The sequence below is a fragment of the Stenella coeruleoalba genome, assembly GCF_951394435.1.
Source record: "Stenella coeruleoalba genome assembly, chromosome: 12".
NCBI lineage: Eukaryota > Metazoa > Chordata > Mammalia > Artiodactyla > Delphinidae > Stenella > Stenella coeruleoalba.
The window spans coordinates 73692704-73702335 of NC_137158.1; positions in this window are offsets into that span (position 1 = coordinate 73692704).

The window sequence follows — 9632 nt, forward strand, 5'->3', positions numbered from 1 at the left end:
TAGGTTACATCTCTCCTCTACCAGTAAGGGGTAAATTAGTTAATTTTTCTGTGCCTCAGTTTTCCTCATCTGCAAATTGGGAATATTGATTGTAACTAACTTGTAAATATTGTTAGAGCTATTGGAAGTATTATATGAGTTAATATTTGTAAATCACCTAGAAGAGTACTCTGTTTATAGTGAGCACTGCAGGAAAAATGTGTTAAAATATTAAAGCTCTATAAATATTATAATATTAGCTTTTATGGCTGTTCTAAACATTTTCACACATTTCCTTGGATGGCAATGAGAATTTCCTTGGGTGACAGGTTTGTTTGTTTGTTTGAGGGTAGGATAGAACTTAGGAGTTATGGCCTAGGTGTCAGATGGATTAGCCTGGGTTCAAATCTTGGCTTTGGCACTCAGCTGTGAGGCATTTAAAAATTAGTTAACCTCACTGAATCTCAATTTTCTCATTAATAGGGCCCTTAATACCTACTTAATATGGTTATTGGTGGATTCATGAGATAAAGTTTATAAAAAATTTAGTCAAGTGGCTGGCACATAGTAACTGCTCATTAAATAGCATTGCTGCTAGGCAGTAAGTGATTGAGAGGTCTGGTTTGAGATGCAGTTGTCCAGAACATTTGTAGTTAATATCTGAACCTTTTTCTTCATCCCTACAATGAGGTGGTTAAGCTGAATTTAATTTTCAAACTTTTTTTTTTAGCTGCAAAACCCTTCCTTCAAGCAAAATCTTAGCTAAATATCCAATCTAACATAGATGGAAGCAGTAGGGTAAAGAGGGAGGAGACTCCTCTCCACCCACTGTTTTTCCCTCACAACCCCTTTCTGGATTGTCCCTGAATCACCTTTGTGGAATCCCAGGGTTCCTCAGCACAGTTTGATCATTTGTAGGACTTGAAATTCTCTAACCTATTTTGTTCCGGCTCTAACATTTTATGACCACCAAGAACTGGCATTTGGCAATGAAATAGAACTGTGGTTGAAATGATACCAACACAACCTGTTCCCTATGCCGAGGCCTCTTCTGACTTGTCCAGTTGCTTCCATCGCTGACTCTCACACTCACCAGTTCAACCCTCTCTCTCAGGGAACAATCCCTCCCTTTCCACCTGCTTCTGCCACATGGAGAGAGGGGGCGGGATACTGACTTAAGGCCACCGTCCAGCTGTCTCAGACCTCATCTAGGGGCCTAGCCTGGAGCATCTAGTGGAGCCATGCTAAGGCCAGACGTTGAGTTTATGACAGGTAAGTCCCTCAGCCAATGGCAGAGCAAGGTTTTAAAACAAAATAAGCTATCTAGAGAAAAATGAGCTCTCTCAATACTTCTCCTCTAGCCCTACTTATTTGTGTCAATGTAAACCATCCAGTCAAAACTCCAGTCAGCCAGCTCCGACCGCAGAGGAGCAGCTCCACTTCCCTTGTATTCAGAGCAGGTCACGTTGCTGCTCAAACCCTCAGGGGACTTCCACTTCCACTGAGGTGAAATTCAAGGACTTTTCCTTGGCCTCAGACCTGATCTCCCACCACTCTCCTCCTGGCCCTTGCTGCCACAATCATAATGACTCTGTAGTTCCTCCAACATGTGAAGCATCTTCTGCTTCATCTCTTTCTTGCTTGAGGATACCCTGAAATTCCTCAGTTCCCTCTATTCTAGTAAGCCATCATTCTGTGATTTTTTTTACCTCCTCTATAAAGCCTTCCTAAATCAATAGATAAGATCAGTGTCTCTCTGGATAAACACAGTTATCACAAACTTACATACGTACAAACTGTAAAAAAACAGGAGGAAAAAACCCCCTCTTTCTCTACCCTCTTAGGTTCTGTGACTGGGGCTCTGGAAATTAAATGGACAAAAGTCAGACTAACAAGAGAAAAACAGAGTTTATAAACTTGTGCAGTGCAAATAGACGCAGGAGTTGCTCAGTGATGCATAGCTCAGAGGGGTGCTTGCAACTTGGGGCTTATATAGCAGCTTCAGAAAGAATAATAGATTTGTGGAGAAGTGACAGGATAAAGAAAAAGGGGTTCAGACGCCTAGAAGTGGCCAGCTGTGGGAAGGTGAAGTATGTGGGGGGAAGTAATGGAAGATAAGGGCTGTTTTAGTAAGATTTGTTACGTACATTACATCTCTGGGCTAAGAATCTCTGGTGATGAAGAGTCATCTTGCCCTTCCTGGTACAGGGAGGGCACCTTTCTCACAAGAAATTCTAGATCCTGCTTTTAGATAGAAAGGTCACAGCCCTTCTTGCGTTGCTGTGTCTGAAGTATCTTCAGCTCAAAGTAATATTTATGCCAAAGTGGCATACTTTGAGGGGGCATATTCTGATTCGCTACAATGTATATAAGGTGGACCAAATTTCTACCATTGCTACCCCTACCTTTAACTCTTACTATTAATAAATTCAACTAATACTTATTAAGCACAATTTATATGCCAGTGAATGTACTAAGCATGTCACATAGCTTATTTCATTTAATTCTTTCAACAACTCTATGTGGCTCAAAGAGGTTAAGTTAACCGGCCCACAATCACACAACTAGTAGATGGCAATAGACCAGGAATCCAACTCAACTCTACACGACAACAGATTTCGACGGGTTCTCCACAGCCCCACTACAGACGACTGAGCTGGACTCAGCCAGCAGTTGGGGTGTAGTTATCTTTACTGCCTTTGAATTTTGCTGTGCCAAGCACCCCCTAAGGCTAAGAGGCTTTTGTTATACATCTTAACCTGTTAGCCCTGAAAGGCAAGGAAGGTCATTACACACAATGGGCACTTAAATCCACTTGAATGATGACTCTGCTGCCTTTATATCCAAGCCAGCAGTTTGGACTGGAGTCCAAAACTCTGGGCTGCTCGATAAATCCCTGTCAGAGTGATTGCTGATGGCTTGTTTTCTTTCCTTTGCTGGAGTATTTATAGAAGAACTTTGAGCAAGCTCCAAAATGTAATACTCTCCAGAGATACTTTTTGGACCTTGAAACTATGTCCTGTAAAGAGAAAAAATTGCTAGGATTTCAGATAAGGCTCAAGTATTGATTTGTGAGTACCTCTAAGAGAACTCAGCTATGCTTAGTTGAATCCTGTATTATTCGTATCCAATCCTACCACTGAAACAAACTACTAACATATTTAAGTACATGCTGACCAAGGTAAAAATTTTTAAATATTTTAGTAGCTTTATTGCCAAAAACAAGTTGTTGCATTACTTCAAACTTGTCGCAGAATCTGAGAGTCAAACAGGAAATTTATAAACCATGTAGTGCAATACTGTTATTTTTCAGAATAAGAGATGTAGAGAAGAGAATGAATTTGCCTGAGATCACAAAGCTAGTCTTTGTCTCAGTTATAAGTAAACAAATCAAACTTGATATCTATAATTCATTCTTTTGGATGTGTTGCCCACTTCCTGAATTTATTACTTTTTTTGTGGTATCTTCAATGCCTGGCACAATACAAACACAATATATAAGTGCTCAAGGAATGTTTACTGAGTTGGACAATGTTTCAAAAATCTGATATGTTTCCAGATACAATATTTGCTTTTATCAGTTACTGATCCAAATAATTTTGAAAAATAAAAATGCATCCATACTGTAAAAGAAAAAGTGTACTGGAGTCAAACAGTCCAGGAAGACTTTGTTCAAGACTATTGCAACTGGGGAGAGAGATTGAACTCAACTCTGCTGAAACAAAAGGTGGGGAGAATTTTTGAACACTAAGGTGAGCTAGTGAACAAATATTGGAGGATGTTAGTGGGGAGGTTGATCATCTGTGTCTGCTATTAGGCTCCTACCCTCCCACAAAGAGTGGGATATGGGGACACTGTCCTTCTTAAAGATTACATATCAGAGGAGTGGCTCCCAGGTCCTAGAGAAGATGTTCCTGGGTGTGGCAAGAGGCTAGGAGAAGATTTATGTCTCAGTGGGAGAGAAAGAATTTGTGATGCCAAATTTTCTAAAGTAAATGCTCTAAGCAGAGGGAGGTCAGGGGGCAAGGGTCAGGAAGAAGACTGTGTAAAGTTTAGTCGAGCTGAGGGGAATGCTAAGGTTGTCTTGGTCAGTACCTTCTGGTAAAGAAGGAAGTTTAAACACATATATTTACTTTTACTCTCTCCCAAAACCCCAATAAAATGCTAGCAAAAATATTTTTGTTAAGGCTTAAAACCACAAGGACTGGAGGTAAGAGTAAAGAACTTTGGGAAACTGGAAAGCAAATAAAAGAACAGAAACTGACTCTTGGTAGACTGAGAAGGTTAATTCCTTAACTGGCTTTGTGGAAAGCCAAGAAGCAACCTGGTTTATGTTGCACACCCCGCCCCGCCCCCCAAATGTTTCTGAATTGTCAGTATCAGGAATATCTGGATGTGAAGATAGGGTTAAAAACAGGGTGATTGTTTGAATAGCACAAATGAAAAACTCAATTAAATGGTTGGAAGATTAGTTTGAGGAAATCTAATGGAAAATGGAACAAAAAAGGCAAAGAGATGAAAAAAAGAGGAGAGACAACTCTAAGAAAATTAAAGAACTAGTCCCTGAAATCAAATAGCCCCCAAAGGAAAGGGTTCTAGAAATAGGACAAAGAATATAAAGGGGAGGAACTAAACAACCAAGTATTCAAGATAATTTGCCAGCACCAGATCAAAAGGCTTCCACGTTAAGATGCATCAGTGTGAAATTTTAGAATGTTAGGGGCAGCAAGAGATCCCGTGAATTTCCAGAGAGGAACAAACGAGGTTGCATGTAAAGAATGGGGAATCAGAATTACAGAAACATTTGAAATTGAAAAGGCAATGGAGCCTTAAAATTCTGAAGGAAATCTTTTGAAAAACTGTATTTTTTAAAAAAATTTATTTTATTTATTTTTGCTGTGTTGGGTCTTCGTTTCTGTGCGAGGGCTTTCTCTAGTTGTGGCAAGCGGGGGCCACTCTTCATCGCGGTGCGCGGGCCTCTCTTGTTGCACAGCACAGGCTCCAGACGCGCAGGCTCAGTAGTTGTGGCTCACGGGCCTAGTTGCTCCGCGGCATGTGGGATCCTCCCAGACCAGGGCTCGAACCCGTGTCTCCCGTACTAGCAGGCAGACTCTCAACCACTGCGCCACCAGGGAAGCCCGAAAAAATGTATTTTTGAATAGAGAATTTCAACCTTTCCAAGCTATCACTTTATATGGGAGGTCAGCCTAAAAAGAGTTTTGGATGTTCTAAGTCTCCCATATTTACCTCCCATGCGATTTTTCTCAAGAAGTTAATGTGTATCATGGAAATAGAGGAATGAACTGAGAGAGGAGAGCATGGAATGTAGGAAGAAAGAGATCCAATACAGGAAAGAGGAAAAAGGCATCTCTAGGGGGACAGGGAATGTTAATTCCAAGATCACAAGTGTGCCCAGCTTAGATGGCAAGTTTAGACTACAAATACTGTGTGCTCTCACTTATATATGGAATATTAAAAAACCAAACTTATAAAAACAGACAGTAGAATGGTGACTACCAGGGCCTGGGAGGTGGGGGAAATGGAGAGATGTATGACGGTACAAACTCGCAGCTAGTAGATGAAAAAGTCCTGGAGGTATAATCCACAGCGTCGTGCTTTTAGTCAACAATACTGTATTATAAACTTCAAAGTTGCTAAGAGACCAAATTTTAATTGTTCTCACCACAAAAAAGAAAGGAATAATTATGTGATGATAGAGGTGTTAGCTAATTCTAAGGTGGTAACCATATTGCAATATATAAACGTATCAAATCAACATGTGTACACCTTAAGCTTCTACAATGTTATATGACAGTTCTATCTCAATTTAAATAACTACATACATACATACATGGATACATAATTTAAAAAGAGAGGTTAAAAGATTCCTAGTAGTTTTCATTATGAAGATTAAAGTGATAGAATACCTGAGAAGAGATTTAGCTACTTGATGATGATTTGGGGCTTAAATTAAGGATCAGGTTATAGAAACCTGAGAAATTTAACATACAAATGGACAATGGCCAGACCATATATAAAAATGGAACTGTGACCCACAGTCTATAGCAATCAGACCAGAAAACCTGTCCATTAGCTACAGTAACTGGCCCAGGAAGCCAGGCTGTGCTATCTGTAAGTCAGACTTGTAGGAAGTCAGACTACCATCTCTAGAAAATGGTCCAGGAAGTCAAATAATAATCCCTGTAACAATCAGCCTCAAACAGCCAGGATCTGATGAATGACTGACAGCTTTCCTAACTTTTATTCCTGCTTCCAACTTAGGACTAACCAGAGAAAGCCGAATACGTACCGCTAACCAATCACATGGATGCCCTGCTTCTAGTTAGTCCACTTACAGCTGTCCCAGACCTAGAGTCTCTATTCAGGGCACACCTGAAGCCTTCCCTTTGTTCCACTATGAAGCTTTCCTACTCCACTGCCTGCCTTTGAGTGTCTGCTGAAAAGCAAGTGATGGTGTCTGACTCTTGCTATAGTGATCTCTGAGTAAATAGCCTTTACTTGTTCTCATATTTCCACAAACCCAAGCCCCCCCCCCCAAAAAAAGCCATTTTTAAATGCATTGATTTTAAAAGCAATGATAATGTATCATGAGACTTAGCTGTGAGTAAAAATTTCATAATCATAAATTTTAATTTATGTTTATAACATAATTATGTTTAATTTACATTAATGTATACATTTTAATGTAAGCATTAAATATTAACCCATATTTTTATTTGCTTTCGTGGATAGAGTTAAAAAGTATATCTAGTCCATTGTACTGCAGGAGATAGAAACCACTAAAAATCTTTTTTAAAGAACACTACGCTATTGTGATATAATTTGTATATAATTAAAGACATCCATCTAAGTGTGAGGTTTAATGAGTTTTGACAAATGTATTCACCCATGTGACCACCACTACAATCAAGAACATTTCAGCATCCCCCAAAGTTCCCTTATGCCCCGTTGGATGCCCCACTATACACCCAGCGCCAGGCAACCAGTGATCTGCTTTCTGTCACTACTGATTAGATTCCCTATGAAGGAATTGCAGAACCAATAAACAGAACCATTGTTTTACCGTTTTACATCCTCACCAGAGACGTACTACATGAGCATCAGTCATTTCACGTTAGCGCCAGTGAGTCTTGTCCGTGTTTTACATTTTACCTCATCTTTTGAGTTCCTGGAGGTCTCCCTTTGTGGTGTGGTTTTGTTTGGTTTTAGGTACACAGAACATGCTTTTGTTTTCAAGGATTTCGCTCTGACATAGACTTTCAGTTATTTCATTTCCTGGAATGAGTGAGAAAGGCCAGGTATCAGCAGATAGTATGTTTCAGGATATTATTTCCAAGAGTGGGATTTAAGTTATTGTGGTTGGGTTTAAATGGGGGATCTAGTTTAATAGGAGCTCTGGACTTGTTCAAATATAAGATGAGAGGTAATCAAAGCATAGTTTCCATGATACAGATCCTGGGAATCTTTATGTGCCTGTAGGACTCCCTATTCTGTACCTATCATTCCATGTACCAACCATTCTCCTTTTATCTTCTTCCTTCCATAAAAGTCAGGTTATTTTGATATAATTTACAAATGGTAACATTCACCCTTTTAGGTGTACTACAGTTCAATAAGTTTTGACAAATGTATGTAGTCCTATAACCACCACCACAATCAAATAATGATATTTATGTCATTCCCAAAATTTCCCTTGTGCCTCTGTAGTCAATCCCCTGCCTCCGTCTCCAGCTCCTGGAACCATGGATCTGATTTGCCTTTCCCAGGTGTCACATAGTTGGAAGTATGCAATATGTAGCCTTTTCCGATGGATTTCTTTCACCTAGTAATATGCATTTGAGATTCATCCATGTTGAGTATATCAGTAGTTTGTTTCTTTTTATTGCTGAGCAGTATTCCAGTGTATGAATGAACCACAATTGTTTAGCCATTTGTCTGTTGATGGACATTTGAAAAACTTCTGTTTTTGGAAACTATGAGTAAAACAGCTGTAAATAGTTGCATACATGTCTCTCTGGAATATATACTTTCTCATTTCTCTTGGATAAATACCTAGAATGGGATTGCGAGGTCAAATGGTATATATAACTTTCTAAAAAACTGCCAAACTCTTTTCTAAGTTGACTGTACGTTTGTTTTCTTACTAGGAATGTACAGAAGTTTCATTTGTTCTACAGCCTCATCAGCACTTGGTATTATCAGTTTAAAAAATTTTACCTATTCCAATAGATGTGTAGTAATGTCTCAGTGTGGTCTTAGTTTGTTTGCGTGTCCCCAAGGACTAATGATGTTGAGCATCTTTTTTTTTTTTTTTTTTTTTGGCTGTGTTGGGTCTTTTGTTTCTGTGCGAGGGCTTTCTCTAGTTGCGGTGAGCAGGGGCCACTCTTCATCACGGTGCGCGGGCCTTTCACTGTCGCAGCCTCTCTTGTTACGGGGCACAGGCTCCAGACGCGGAGGCTCAGTAGTTGTGGCTCACGGGCCAAGTTGCTCAGCGGCATGTGGGATCTTCCCAGACCAGAGCTCGAACCTGTGTCCCCTGCATTGGCAGGCAGATTCTCAACCACTGCGCCACAAGGGAAGCCCTGAGCATCTTTTTAAGTGCTCATTTTCTAACCATATCTCTTTGGTGAACTAAAGTTTTTTGCTGTTCTTTTAAATTATTCAGTTGTAAGGGTTTTTTGTATATTCTGAATACAAGTCATTTTTCAGAGATGCGTTTTACAAATATTTTCTCTTAGTTTGTTGCTTGTCTCTTTTATCTTCTTTAAGGTATCTTTCAAAGAACAGAAGTTTATACTTTTTAAAAATAAATTTATTTAGTTTATTTATTTATTTTTGGCTGTGTTGGGTCTTCGTTACTGCATGTGGGCTTTCTCTAGTTGCAGCGAGTGAGGGATACTCTTCGTTGCGGTGCATGGGCTTCTCGTTGTGGTGGCTTCTCTTGTTGCGGAGCACAGGCTCTAGGTGTATGGGCTTCAGTAGTTGCAGCACGTGGGCTCAGTAGTTGTGGCACATGGGCTTAGATGCTCCGTGGCATGTGGGATTTTCCCGGACCAGGGCTGGAACCCGTGTCCCCTACATTGGCAGGCAGATTCGCAACCACTGCACCACTAGGGAAACCCAGAAGTTTATAATTTTGACATTGTACAGTTTATATCAGTTTGCCCATCTCCATTTCACAAGGCTTTTCTCCTGTGTTTTCCTCTAGAAGTGATATGTTTACATTTATTTTTTAGGCCTATGATCCAATTTGAGTTACTTTTTTGTATTTTTGTATGTGGTGTGAAGCAGGAGTTGAGGGTTTTTTCCTTTTGCGCTTAGATAACCAGATTTTCCAGCACCATTTGTTTAACAGTCTTTCTCCATTGAATTGCCTTGGCACCTTGTCAAAATGAATTGATCGTATATGTATGGGGCTTTTATTCCCACTTGAATTGTCCTTGTCAGAGTAATGCTGGCCTCAGAGGATGAACTGGGGAGTGATCACTCCTTAATTTCTTAGAAGAGTTTGGGTAGAATTGGTATTCTTTCTTTCTTAAATATTTGCGAGAATTTCCCAGTGAAGCCATATGGGCCTGGAGTTTTATTCATGGGAAAGTTTATTCATACAATTTAATTTAAAAAACAGATAT